The 14624-nt window shown below is 42.2% G+C and overlaps 1 long non-coding RNA gene across 2 annotated transcripts in view; it reads left to right on the top strand.

The window, feature by feature from the left end:
- Positions 1 to 5510, top strand: part of LOC113035464 (uncharacterized) — a 29065-nt gene extending 23555 nt beyond the window's left edge. For both annotated transcript variants that reach the window (XR_003274348.1, XR_003274347.1), the window contains exons 3-4: positions 4540 to 4617; positions 5040 to 5510. This is a non-coding gene — a long non-coding RNA (uncharacterized LOC113035464). The remainder of the gene's footprint in view (positions 1 to 4539; positions 4618 to 5039) is intronic.
- The last annotated feature ends 9114 nt before the right edge of the window (positions 5511 to 14624 follow it).

Genomic DNA, 14624 nt, shown 5'->3' on the forward strand with positions numbered 1-14624 from the left:
TTAGCTGAAACAAATGCTACCATGTAGCAGGAAGAAGACATCACAAACAGACAGATGGCTGCCCCTCCCTGAGCCCGGTTCTGCTGGAGGGTAGTCTTGTTAAAAGGGAGTTCTTCGTTCCCGCTGTCACCAAGTGTTTGGTCATAGGGTTGTCTGATTGTTGAGCTGACTGTTATTGTGCTATATAAGTTAAGCTGAACTGAATTAAACTAAACAGCAAAATCAGGCAGAATTTCGGCCAAGAGAATGTTTGAAATGGTTATTTTTTTATGGATTAAAGTCTCTGGTGTCACATTAAAGACACACTAACCATGCATAGTGATGAAAAAATGTAGAGGCGTACGCTAACAACTGGATAGTTTAGGTGTGGACCATGTGTATTCAGTAAATAATAGACAAAGAAATAAAGTACATTTAAAAGACGAGAGGTTCATGTAGCATGGCGGATGCATGGAACCGGAAACTCAGCCATTATTTGTGCTCCATATACTTAGCCTTATTCTTCCCAGTGTCAAAACGCTGTTTCCTAAAAGTTTTGTTTGGCATGATTTAGGACATCACAAGTCATTTGTAAGTAAACCCTGGTCTAACAAGCAATTTACAGGGAGTGAGACGCAAACTTCAGACACAGAGAATGGACCGTCAGTGGCATGGGAAAGCTAGGTTATTTCTAACCAGGTAATTGAACCTTTTAATCTTTGTCAGATACAAATTATTATTCAAAGCAGAATATTTTTAACCACCGTCACATCTTCATGTCTGGAGGGGATATTTTAAGATGGAAGATGAAAGACCACAATTTCTACATCAGTATGGAAAAACGTATAAAAATCTGCTCGGCAGACTCCAGCCTTGTGCTTCCACGTTAAAGACAGACAGATGAGAAGCTGCAGGCCTATTGAAAGCATGTGGAAAATGTAGCAAGCAGTATCACCAGATCCAGGTGTACGTAGAGGCCCTGCTGTCTGCTCTGTTTACGTGTTCTTGTAAACACACTGCACAATGTTGCTGTTGTCAGCAGTTGCATTATGCAAACCATGGCTGATCTGATCACATAGCAGAGAGTTTGACCACAACTTTGACTAAACAAATGAGAATGACTCTGACGTAGCCTCTTTAACCCAGATCCGTACACAGGCTCAATCTAAAAACACACCTCTCTCCCTCTCTCTCTCTCTCTCTAACATGCACTCTCTTTCTCTTAATAAGTCTACCCACCCAACCACCCCCAGAGGTCACGTGAGTCAATCAGCCCCATGGTAGTGTTGATTGATGACTTCAGCCAGAACCAGGCTTTAACCACAGACACATACAAACTCCCATTACTCACCCCAAAGATAAGCAAATGGTCTGTAAGCCACCAATGGCTCTAAGTGCTGTACAAACACAGGTAATGCTGGCCTCATTTCAAAAGTCTTCATTACCTAACCACAGCCTCGACAAAACAAAAACATATACATATAATAAAGATGGCAGTATGCTGGGCCCCTTTCATCTCTTGATCTAGAAGCGCAAGGTCAGATCAAATCAGTGGGTCTGTTTTCAGCAGTGTATCTGTGACGCCGTCGGCGATGACGCACCCTGACGAATATTAAGATGGACTTAAAATGAAATTTTCTGGATGTGCTGCCAAAAAGATGCGCCAGAGTTACTGAGCAGAGATGAGGAGGTTAAGAAGCCAACGTGTACTTGGGTCTGACGCAAACTGACAGTACAGTACAATACAGGTAGTGTATCGACAGTCAAGGGATGCGGGCATGATTAACATATGATGATTCAAAGCCTCTGACAAGCTCTGTCACAAGACTGGAGTCTGGAGGGAGGATTACAAGGCCAGATGTTAACAGGAGTGGAAATGGCCCTAAAAAGAGTAGTAGGAAAGAGCTCTAATCATGTATTTTGGAAGAATGGTTGTCATCTCGCTAGCAGAGCTCCATGGACGTGAAAAAACTACAATGTTGGTTTTTCCTTTAGTCAGTCAACCATACGACGAGCGAACTTAGAGTTCCAAACTTCAGTTTAGCATTGAGTGTTTGGAACATTCTCAGGATATGGAGCTGAACAAGTGGATTCATATGAAAAGTACCGTATTGTAGCGGGTGCCAGTACTGGTACTGGTGCCACTGTTGGCTTGAGAGGCTGTATACACTTGCACAGTTTCCCCCTTTAGGTACACTCATCCAGCATCGAGTGTTCATGTGGCCTCCTATTAAACAGACAAATAGAAGATATTATCTTGACTTATGGCTAGCTTTAGCATTAGACCGACCTTGCTTTGCTTTGGTAGGGCACCAGTGCTGCTGATCTCGGCACCATTGTAGAGCCGATATAAAGGACATATGCAGCATTAAACTTGTCAGCAAGTGAAACCTTAAATTTTAAGAGAAAAAATAATTTCTTTCTTTTTTTTTAACCGGTACTGCACCTTAAAATGTAGAAGAAGTGCAAGTTTTTACCTTAAAAACTTGGCCGAAAGTATCTGCTGACTTTTGAAATTCAGACAAATTATAATGATTTTGCCCAATGAGTGGGGATCAGCTGAAGAATAGATACTTGTCCCCAGCACAGTCCAAACGTCACAGGCCTATAGTCTGTCGCTACTGCGCACTCAGCAGTACTTCTCCATGCTCTTCTTGCACAACAGGCTGGAGCAGGCAGATGAAAGGAGCGTCCACACTGGGCTCTGGCTCCAGCCCCCCTCCATCCATCACAATCAACGCCAACAGTCAACCCAATTAGGCCCCCGGAACACTCAGGGCCACGGCTTGATTGTTAACACTGTGAAAACACAGAGGGAAGGAGGGTGGACGCTGGGCGATGATGGGAATTCTGAAAGCTTGGGGGGAGTTTGGGGAAAGATCGGGGAGGAGAGGGGGGAGGAAGGTCAGATAGATGGCAGCCCCATTTCCTCTCTAATGGTCTCCAAACGAGGGAATATGAGGGAATGTTACCCAGTAAAGCAGGTGACCCAGAGAAAAGGTGGGGGCAGCCACACCCACCCCTGAACCCTCGTTTGACTTGGAACATACACACATCTGCATAGAAGCCATTAAAAAGAAAGACATGAAGGGTCATGCAGGAGTATAATTATGCATGCAAGGACTGTAGAAAGCACACTCAAGGGAAAGACATAAATAAAAATTATGAGCAGAAGTACGCCTCGGAGAGCTTGTTCTTGAACATAAGAGTGCGTGTAAGACAAACACAATGACTTCTATAGCGTCATTTCCAGCAATCCCATAACTCTCACCCACCACAACCGCTGATTTGTTTCAGTTCTCTCATCGAAAAGCCATTAAGCGCTATGGTGCACTTGGCTGTGCTAGTCAGTTTAATCAGCTTTCCCTGTTCGGTGGAAGTTACAGGAAACGGCAGAAAGGAACACCTGGACTGGGTTACACCATTCAGGAATCCATGAATAAAGCATTTAGAAACAACTAGCTACTTTGGAAATGTGACTTACAAAATCGGGTGGCACCGTTAACTGCATCCTTAAGGCCAAAACAGCCATAATAAAGGGAAATATGCCTGTTTTGAAATAAACAGGAATTATCCTTTATTGGATGGTGAGTTAGCTAATAAGATCATGTTGTGCATTGGGAGCTAGGAAACATATGGAGAATCAAAACAAAGTCAATACTGGTAACTTTATTTGCAAATGTATAAGAAGGACTTTTAATAAGATCAAGAACTGGGGCTCCATTGAATGAATGAATGAAAACATTTTTCTATTTGCAGTTTTCATTGTGTTTTTGGTAGAAGGGATTAATACAACAGACATAGCCCCATTATTAGGTTTCAGTTGTATTAAGAACCACTTGATGGTCTACAAGTTTCTGTAGTGTTTGACTACACCTCTAACGTGTCATTACCATTGGAAAACATGCCATTATGAGACTGTATCATGTTGTAAATCCTTAAGTAGCCAATCGTCATGCATTAGCAGAATGTTAACATTTTCTGGACAAAATGAGCTTCCCTAAACAAAGAAAAGATAAAAATGTATTTGTATTTCTGTTTTGAAATGCAACTGTTACAGCAATTTTGAAAGACAATAAAATATAAAACATTAAAATGCGAGCTTTAAGTCAAGACACAAGATGCAAATAACTGTTTTTGCTCTTTGGCTCTAGCTACTTTTAGCTGCTTCCAGTGTGGTTGATTTTTACGCCTGATGTCCATCCTGATGAGCCTTCAAAGGGATTTATGTTGGTCTCTGGATCAATTTTGACTCTTTAGCTTTGATATTAGTCTCGTGGGACAAAATAAGTTAGCTGATGTTCGAGTGAGCTGCAGTTACAGCATTTTGTTGGGAAGATGGGTGTGATGTTCAAAACAAATCTAGGCCTTCATATTAATTTTTAACACTCATTTCTTTGAATTACATTTAAATTCAAGAAATTTCCTTCTAAAAATAAACAAATTTCTAAAGTAAGAAATGTAGAAATCTAGTTAATCCACCTTAATTACCTTGTTAAATGTCAAGATTACAAAATAATGTAGCGTTTTAAAAATGATCATCTTTTATCTTTGCCTTAGCTTATAGGACGTGTTTATTACACCGGCCAGGTGACGAGGACTGTGGTCTTACCTTCCACATGTGGAGGGCTTGAGGAGGTAAACTCTTAGTTTCATTTCATCGTTTCATCGTTTCATCAAACATTTCATGTTTGAGTGATTTATTCGTGCTGACCTAGAAATGTATACTAACATAAAATATCTCAATCACGTTTTAATTACTGTGTATAATCAGATATGCTATTGTTACGGTTGCTGAAACATAATAAGTGTGACTTCACAATGGAATCGTCATCAGTCCTGCTATAAAACCCACATTTCCAGAGCATTCATGTGCCTTTAAGTCAGTAACTGCAGAAATAGTCCAGACAAACATTTGTGTTGCTTAAAGTTGAGTACGAATGATTATCTGTGACAGACTGGTTACCTGTGCAGATTTATACCCAGTGTAAACCCCTGTGCTAATGAAATGTGCTAATGTGCTAATGGTAACTGCCTTCTAAACTGAGTTTTTCTTGCAGTAGCAGTTTGCATGGTGTCCAGTCTGCCCTGAGTCTAACAGGAGAAGATGAAGAAAGCAGAAGTTAAAGAACAGGTATGCTAGTTACTCTGACTGCAAGCAGAGGTTAACATATGATAACAACACAATCACCGGACGTGATCATCAAATCTCCGACATTGTAAACGGGGGAATTTCAGATCATCTGTGAATCATTTCTGTGAACGAAAGCTTGTTCTGCTCATAGGTTCACATGGCTGAAGTCTATCTCAGCTATCACAGGGAGAGAGGCGAGGTCCACCTGAACAGGCCATCAGTCTTTCACAACAGATGGAAAACCACATTCTCAAGTCTACACCATTGTGTTTTTAGGCGTATCCTAACAAGTGTCTCATGGGATTGTGAGAGAGCACAAAACTCCTCAGAAAGACCCCTGCTGACATTTGACATTTGAACCCAGAGCCTTCTCGCTGCATGGAAAGAGTGGCAATTTCAGGGTCTAATCCTGCATTTTGTTTATTTATTTTTGCATCTACAGAGCAGCTGCATTAACACACTCACCTGGAGTGTCAGTTATCAGCCTTCTAACCTAAGCTTTGTCAGCTGGTTCAATCAGTGACACAAAAGTCTGACACATTATGACTTAAACTGGTTTTCACCCTGTTACTGTCAGGTATGATCTCTTCTCTTTCTTGGAAAAATAAACCAACCTAAACACACACAGTTGAATGCCACTTTTTTTGTCAATTACCCTGTACGGCCGTATGGATTCTGATGAAATGGAGTGTATGAGTTGTGACACACTGCTCTCTGGTTAGCTCATTGACTGAGTCAAGGTCTGTTTCGAGCCATTTTTCTCCAGCGTCCTTGCTGTATGTGCCAAACTCTAAGCAAAGCCTGCTGTTCTTACCATTTCTGGTAACACAATCCCACTTCATTTGGGTTAATAAGTGAAACCAACTGGGCTCTGTCTCTTTTTCCTCTTTGTGTGAGTGTGGGTTGGTAGGAGCTGGGAAATCGTGCACACACTTCAATAAAACTGTATTTTTAGATATCTGGTGCATCGTTATTGTATTTGTCATTTACGCATGTGTAAATGACAAGTCTTAAAAGAATCTTATCAGGTTGAATTTCAGTGGACACACTGAAGGCTTTACAGTAAACTCTGTTAGTAGTATCGCCCTGGATGTTTTGATTCGTCCTTGCATGTGTGCTGGTGCATATGTAACTGTGGTTATTAAGTAATAAATGCCAACCAGATGTCCTATTTTTAGCAGAGCCAGTAAGGCTCACTCGTTCTCTCACAGTGAGGCCAGTGTTTGTTTCAGGACCGGAAGTGGGTGGTAGTGATTTGGTTTGTGTTTAACTTAAATCCATTTCTCTCTGTCACACACACACACACACACACCCTCCACAGCTCCTTTTAGAGCTGTTTTTGTCCCTGAAAAGGGATCTTAGGAGACAGGGGAGGCCTCCTTGTTGAAAGGGATGATGTGACAGATGAGAGAACCTGTTCGGTGAAACGGAGAATGGATGTGCGGGCGTAGCTTATGCCCCTATCCTCTATACAATGCAGCATAACCAACCCCAGCCCTGCCCATATCCATAGACAGCCGTGTCTGATGGGCCTGACAACAACAGAAAAGGTGCAGAATTGCCATTGTGAGGGGGGAATTTTCCATGCCTTCACACTCCCCGTGCATGAGCCGGAGGCCTGTGCACATGTGCCTTCAGAAAACTTGTGAGAAAGCCTGCATGTGTCTGCACTTATGATTTAATGTATGATTTGATATACTACAACAGCATATACAAACCACATGTATAGATAACTGCTATGCAGTTGTGGGGAAACCCCTCACCCCCTCACACACACACACACACACACACACACACACACACACACACACACACACACACACACACACACACACAGCATGTGTTGCCTGCACAGAGAAAGCCACACTAAGGGGTTAAAGAGGGATCAAAATTTTCTGTTGGAAAAAGAAGAGGGTGTAATAAAATGATTTCCCCAGGAGACTCTCCTGAGCTTTCCTCTGCTATCTATCTCTATATGTGTCCCTGAATTCCTCAACATTCCTAAGGATCAGTGTTAGGAAGCACAGTGTCCTGCCAACTGCGGGTAGATTTAATGCGTCTGCCACTCACTGTTGCAAAACCTTTGCACAGAGACGTGGTTATAGCACTTCCTTTCTCTCAAAGGCACGTCATCAGGATCCTCAGGTTCATGTAATCTGAATGTATCTATAAGCTTTTTTGTCAGTTTGTGTAAAATATACGTGTGCCGAAAACTGAAGCCAAAAGCCTGGTGGAGAGCGCCGCGGCCTAATGAAGCCAAGGATGGTGCCCATGCGGGAAACAAGGCTTCCACACCTGAGAGGTGAATCCGTGCAAACGAAAAAGTGAATGGTGCAGTAATTACTGGTTGGGATTCGGATAATTGAGGTGGAACAATTTGCGGTAAAACCACCAGCAGGCTGATTTCGTCTGGCAGGGGGAAGGGGGGCTCGACATGCACTCGAAGAGGGGAAATCCACCCTGTAAATGCAAGTGCGTGCTACAGCAAGCACTCCAACCAACTTGTACTGAACCAGCTGTGCTTCAGTCCAGATGTGCAAATGTGGCAAAATGCAAAATTTGAAACAAAGGTTGTAGTTTGGTCTGAATTTGCATGGAATAAAGAAATACAGTTGCATCACTGATAATGGATCAAAGCTAAACTTAATATAAGAGTAAAATTATTTCACCTGGGAGACTGGGTAGGGTTATGATGGCTAAATGTAAACCCTTAACAGATTGTGCTGCACCAACTGGACCTCACATACAAACAGTTGTTTTTCTCACTGATGCAAAGTTATTTTTGGAGAGAAAAAAATAGTTTTGGATGCTTCTCTGGGGTTCTGAGAAAATTTGAAAAAATTCTAGGAAATCCTTAAAACATATTCCAAAACACTGTAATCTGACTCTTGTACAACACTTTTGTAAATTTTTTTGAATTTGAACAAAACAGCAGGCACTAGTAGTACACACACTTACTCCCTGACCCATAACACAGTACCTCTGTTAAATAGCTCAGTTAATAAGGATGTTTACAGTGATTGGAACATCTGATGCCTCAGTGCAAGAAGAGGACCCTGAGCTGTCCCCTCTGTCCCCAGGTGTCCAGCTCTCTGTGGTCAGCATGGCAAGCCTCACTGCTTATTAAATATAGTTCCAAAAATGACATGATACTAACGTGCACCTGTGCAGCTTTCTAAATCTGTGTAGCATGTATCTGCATTAAATTCACAAACACATTCTGGAGCTAATTTAAATGAAAATGTAGTTTCCAGTTGCTGGAAACATTCAAAAGTCTCCTTTAAATTTGAAGATTATGGGTTTCTTTTCAAAAATGTGTTTAAGAAAAGTGTATTTCCAAGAAAAGCAAAGCGCGAACACGCAGCAACGTGTCTCGAATAAATCATTAAGAGCCGTATTCTCTCATGAGCTTACAAGCAAATGACATAATTCAATAGGAAATCATGCATTAGTTGGGGGAAAATTTCATTTGGATCAATGGAAGGTATTGATGTCAACATTAATGGCTAACCTGACTGTTGTAACCCAGTTTGTGATGAAGGGGAGGGAATACTGGGGGGGAGGGAGTTGAGAGAAGAGTCAGCCCTGTGTAGAGGCCTCTTTGTCTGGGGTGGACTACAGAGATGCAAGGCCTGCCCTGGTTCTGGGATCTGGAGGTCAGCCAGGGCTTGAGGGGGAGCCAAGAGTGCAGAAGTGGCCAGTCGGTCCCATACTGATACAAAGAGGCCATTCTGTGGACCGCAGGTCTGCGGCGGCCCGGGATTTGCACTGAGGACGTCAGATTTCAGAAGTGAGGTTGACACACACATAAAACGGACAGCGAACACACACACACCAGGACACACAGACAGACAGTTTGGATTTGGGAGACAGACACTATCTCTACTTTAGGCTTCAAACTTTCCTTTTTGCTAAAGCATATAGTTAGGGCTGGACCAGGTGACCCTGAATCCTCCCTTAGTTATGCTGCAATAGACGTAGGCTGCCAGGGATTCCCATGATGCATTGAGTTTTTCCTTTCCAGTCACCTTTCTCACTCACTATGTGTTAATAGACCTCCCTGCATGGAATCACACAGTTAATCTCTGTCTCTCTTCCACAGCATGTCTTTATCCTGTCTTCCTTCTCTCAACCCAACCGGTTGCAGCAGATGGCCCCGCCCCTTCCTGCGCCTGGTTCTGCTGGAGGTTTCTTCCTGTTAAAAGGGAGTTTTTCCTTCCCACTGTCGCCAAAGTGCTTGTTCATAGGGGGTCATATGATTGTTATTTTTTTCTCTGTATGTATTATTGTAGGATCTACCTTACAATATAAAGCACCTTGAGGCGACTGTTGTTGTGATTTGGCGCTGTATAAATAAAATTGAATTGAACTGAAACAGAAACAGTGATTTTCTATAACAATAAAAAAAATACACCCATTCATGTTTGCTGTATTTGCTTTATTGCAGCTGTTGCACGTCCACATATGCATGTATGTTTAACACAATCTTGCTTTGGAGTGTTATGTAAGAAACACTCACCTGGGTCAGAAAAACCACAGATTTGTTCTCTCCTACTCAGTCCATCAACCCCCGACTCTGGTGCTTTCCTATAGATTCCAAATAGGGTCAGCTGTGTACTGGGTTAAACAGTCCCAGCCCCCAAAAGACCAGTTAATGAACCTTAATTGGCTTGATTAAAGCTTTATTAGGAACTACATGGAAAAGGAGAGCAGTCCTTGTAAAGATGACCTTTCACCTTTGAGCTTTAGCCCCTTCCTCCTTAGATGTGAGAAACCTGGGAAGCAGCAATAAAATAACCAGACTGCTGTGTGTGTGTGTGTGTGTGTGTGTGTGTGTGTGTGTGTGTGTGTGTGTGTGTGTGTGTTGGTACATAGGTGGATGAGTTGTGATTGTGTCCTTTTGACATAGAGCAGGCTTGGCCTCCCTGCTGCTTTAACTCTTAGGACAGAGCTCACACACCCTTCTACACTCGTGTATGGTCGTGTATGCTAACCAAGTCTCCCTCTCATAAGAGAACGTTTACAGGATCATTCTTTTAGAGAGTTCCCATGTGTTGTTAATACAGCGCCATGCAATCAGGACTTTTCAATGTTCAAAATCGCAAGCGTAAAAGCCCAGAAAGTATTCTGAAGGCTGACACGTCTCACTGCAGAAACTGCGTCCCAGTACATCGACATTTGGCTAGTTTTAACAACAATCGCATGCCCTCCCCCCTCCCCTTTCTTATTCTTGGCAAGGCAAGTATGTCAAACATCAAGTGCACCACGGGACATAATGCTTACACTGGGGTAAGATAAATTTTAATGATTCGAGTTGGGAAATTGTATTATTGCATCAGGGAATATAAATGACATGAAAAAAAGGGAATATGTGGGGATACGGCCAGTGGGATTATATAAATGCAATCAGTGCACAAATTCTCTGGGAACATGTGCTGTAGACGAATGACTGAACGGACAACAACATCAGAGGAGCTGGATGGGGGGGGGGGGGGGGGGGGGGGGAGTAGATCTGAAAGATATTCATCATATTGACAAAATTTAGGCAGAATTTAGACCTTGTGATGCAAATAGTTTTACTACCGAGCACAAAAGAAATGTTCAATGACTCACTCTGTGTGGTCTGTCTGCAGTACAAATAAATCAGATTCATGTTGTGTGATTTTAGTCCTCCATAAATTCTCCGTCTAAGCTTTATTGGGTTAGAAAATGTGTGGCCCTTGTTGCACAACCGCAGAAACGTTTCAACTGCAGTTTTACAAACCCACCTGCTCACTTGTAACAGCCACTCCTAAAATCTTCTGTCATTGTAGATTGCTTAATATGCTTGACTAAGGGTGACGCCAATATGGCCTGTCACAGTATCAAATGTATTAGTCTATTATTTTTGTGGTCAAGCTAATAATATTAGAATGATATCTATAAAAACAAATTACATGGAAGCGGCTTCTCTGGAGTGGACACTGTACCTTACCGGTAGAAAAACATTTTAAAAAACAACTATATAATTACACCGAACAAAAATATAAATGCAACACTTTTGTTTTGGCTCCCATTTTTCATGAGCTGAACTCAAACATCTAAAAAAAATGTCTACATACACAAAAGACCCACGACTCGCAAATGTTCTCACATCTGTCTAAATCTGTGTTAGTGAGCACTTCTCCTTTACCAAGATAATCCGTCCCACCTCACAGGTGTGGCGTATCAAGGGGCTGATTAGACATCATGAATATTGTACAGGTGTGCCTCAGACTGCCCACAATAAAAGGCCACTTTGAAATGTGCACAATTTTGCTTTATGGGGGGGGGGCAGAGGGGCAGAAAACCAGTCTGTATCTGGTGTGGCCACCATTTGCCTCACGCAGGGCAACACATCTCCGTTGCAGAGAGTTGATCAGGTTGTTGACTGCGGCCTGTGGAATGTTGGTCCACTCCTCTTCAACAGCTGTGTGAAGTTGCTGAATATTGGCAGGAACTGGAACACGCTGTCGTATACGCCGATCCAGAGCATCCCAAACATGCTCAATGGGAGACATGCCTGTTGAGTATGCTGGCCATGCAAGTACTGAGATGTATTCAGATTCCAGGAATTGTGAACAGATCCTTGTAATGTGGAGCCGTGCGTTATCATGCTGTAACATGAGGTGATGGTCGTGGATGAATGTCAAACAATGGGCCTCAGGATCTCATCACGGTACCTCCGTGCATTCAAAATGCCATCAATAAAATGCACCTGTGTTTGTTGTCCGTAATATACGCCTGCCCATACCAGAACCCCACCGCCACCATGATCCACAACGTTGACGTCAGCAAGCCGCTCACCACACGCTCCTGTTAAAATGAAGTTTTTCCTTTCAACTGTCACCAAGTGCTTGGTTATAGGGGTCATTTTGATTGTTGGGGTTTTTCTTTCTTCTTTTTCCCTTTAGAGGGGATTGTTGCAATTTGGGTTTGGGTTGGTACTCAAAAAAGTAATGTATTACACATTTCTTGTTACTTTTCTTAATGCAGTACTTTACTTGATTACTCACCAGAGAAGGCAGTTTGTTACACTGTTACCTGTTCAAGTTCATGATCTGGCTAACAGCTTACCTTCATACCAACTGGGCTGGGATCACTAACAGTAAAAGTTATCATAACTAGCTAGCTAGTTAGCTCGCTTTGTGTTAGCAAACATCTGCACAGACAGCATGCTAAGTCCCAAAGTTCTGTTAGCAGTATAATGTAGTAGTTTCTGTCCTGGATGCTTGTGCTTCCAGTTTGTGAAGCAACCAGTTTTTTAGTGCTTTCCTTTGTGCACTAAAAAGAAATGTCCATATTCCCTCCCCTGACTGTAGTGTGTTCAGTGTTCAGGAAGGCAAAAGGATATTTCTCTGATTTTTTTTCTACGTGCAGATAACTGAAGAGCTTTTCTAACCCTAGTAATTAATGAATAATTGTGACTGTAATGCATTACATTACTGCATTACTGGAAAAATGCAATGTGATTACCCAACATTGGATTTGGTGGTATAAAATACAATTCAGTTGAATATTTGGATGGCAGAGTGGAGGACAGTATAAGCTAATGCTAGCTAATGCTAGCAACCTCTCCAATTAGTTAGAACCTGTGCATTCACTTTAATGTAAAGATGAAATACAGCATAATAAAATACTAGAAAAAGCCTTATTCAAAGAAACTGTGCAAAAACTGTAACTGTATTAATGTGAGTTTAGTAACTCGAGTTACCAGGTGTGAAGCCTAAGTGGATAAACCTGTGAGCCTCATACCTTAACAAAATTCAAACTGTTTAATAGTAAAATAAATCACCTGCTATAGAGCTGTTATGAAGAGGTAAGCTCTTAGCTATATTGACACAAAGGATTTTTTTGCACCAGGTTGCATAAATGTTATTTTTTATGGCTGAAGCTGGGCATTAACATAAGAGTCTTCAAGGATTGTGTCTTGGGACCAGCCTCAAGTGGACACTGGAGGAACTTTCACGTTTATTTTTCAGTCCCAGAGGTTGCTGTTTGCTTTTGAACGGTCATCAGTTGGAGCCAGCATCCATGTTCACTGCATTAGCTCCAGCCACAAATATTCGGCATGTAAGCTGTCTAAAAATGGCATCAGAGCTGCAGAGTTGCTTAAAATAATCACAAGGGGGTTTTGTTTTTTTTGCATTGACAGCAGAATAAGCAGAATATGACAAACATATTTTGACACTCAAAATGCAAAAATATGAGAACAGTGTGTGTGTGTATCTAAAATGACATGTAGAAATATGTGTGAAATGGTTGAGGTCAGCCTGGCCTGGAGGTGATCTCTGGAGTGACAGCTGAATCATTCCACCTGGAGTGTGTGTGTCTGAGTATTTGTGCGCTTTATAGCCTGTGAAATGAAGATGGGGGTAAGGTGACGCAGAGAAGAAGGGGCAACGAGGTCATGAGATAATCAACCCCTGATCAACTCCACTCGCAAACACATACACACACTGGCTGTCTTAGACCTGAGATAACTGAGTCAAAAGCCCCGGGGTCAGAGGTCAGAGCCCTAGTTCATAGAGAACACATGGAAGGGATAAAGAGGCTCTGGATTCCATAAAGCATGAGCATGAGACTTATTTATGGCTGCGGGGAAAACATCACAACCCAAATCCCTGCTCTACCTCCTTTCCTGTCCGTTCTGCTCCCTCGCTGACGGAAATATGGATATAGCGAGGGAGGGGAGAGGGCGAAATGATCTCTAAAAGCAGTTCTGGTTCTCTCTACTTCCTGTCCCAACAACTTAATTTCAAAGGCTCTCAGAGGAGGGGGTCCTCAAACTTTCACTGAAAAAGGAAACAAAACAGGGAGATTTTAAACAGTCAAACTGTGTCAGCCACAAACTGAACCAGTAAAGGAAAGCCATGTGAGAGCAAAACAGTAAAACAGTGGGGTATTGTGACAAGAAGTGGTTTTGATTTAGACCACAGAAACTAATGGCATGCTGTTTGCCTGCTAAAAGGCACAGGGCCATTTTGTTGTTTGGTGCACATTAAGTCATGGGCTGACTCACACATACACATTGAACTCTGTGGGTTTCATTTTCTTACATATCCGTTTCTGATATTTTTAACATTAACTATAATCTGTTTCCTGTGCAGTGTCTCTGCAGTCACGGTGTTAGGCAACCGTGCGACTGTGTTTGTTCCAGTGGTGAAAAGCTGAGGAGGACAAGCACAAAGCCACCCCCTGGCTTCATGTTATTTTATATTAGTTGGCTACTTGAGTGCATTTTTCTCTGGTCAATGTAAACTTAAGCAGGGAGACAAGAACAGCTCTAGTCATTTGGATGAATTGTCCTTTTAACATCTCAGGGAGAGCGGCACCACATGTCGGAGCCCGACGTCCCACAACACAATAATGACACCCCAAAATAAATGAATTCCCAGGCTGCCATGTTATTTACTAATGCTTAGAGAGGTCACACTCTGTGCACGCAAATGTATTATATTATCTACTCTAAATACTGACTTTAAATGTAAGG

The sequence above is a fragment of the Astatotilapia calliptera genome, chromosome 13, assembly GCF_900246225.1.
Source record: "Astatotilapia calliptera chromosome 13, fAstCal1.2, whole genome shotgun sequence".
In the NCBI taxonomy this organism is placed as follows: domain Eukaryota; kingdom Metazoa; phylum Chordata; class Actinopteri; order Cichliformes; family Cichlidae; genus Astatotilapia; species Astatotilapia calliptera.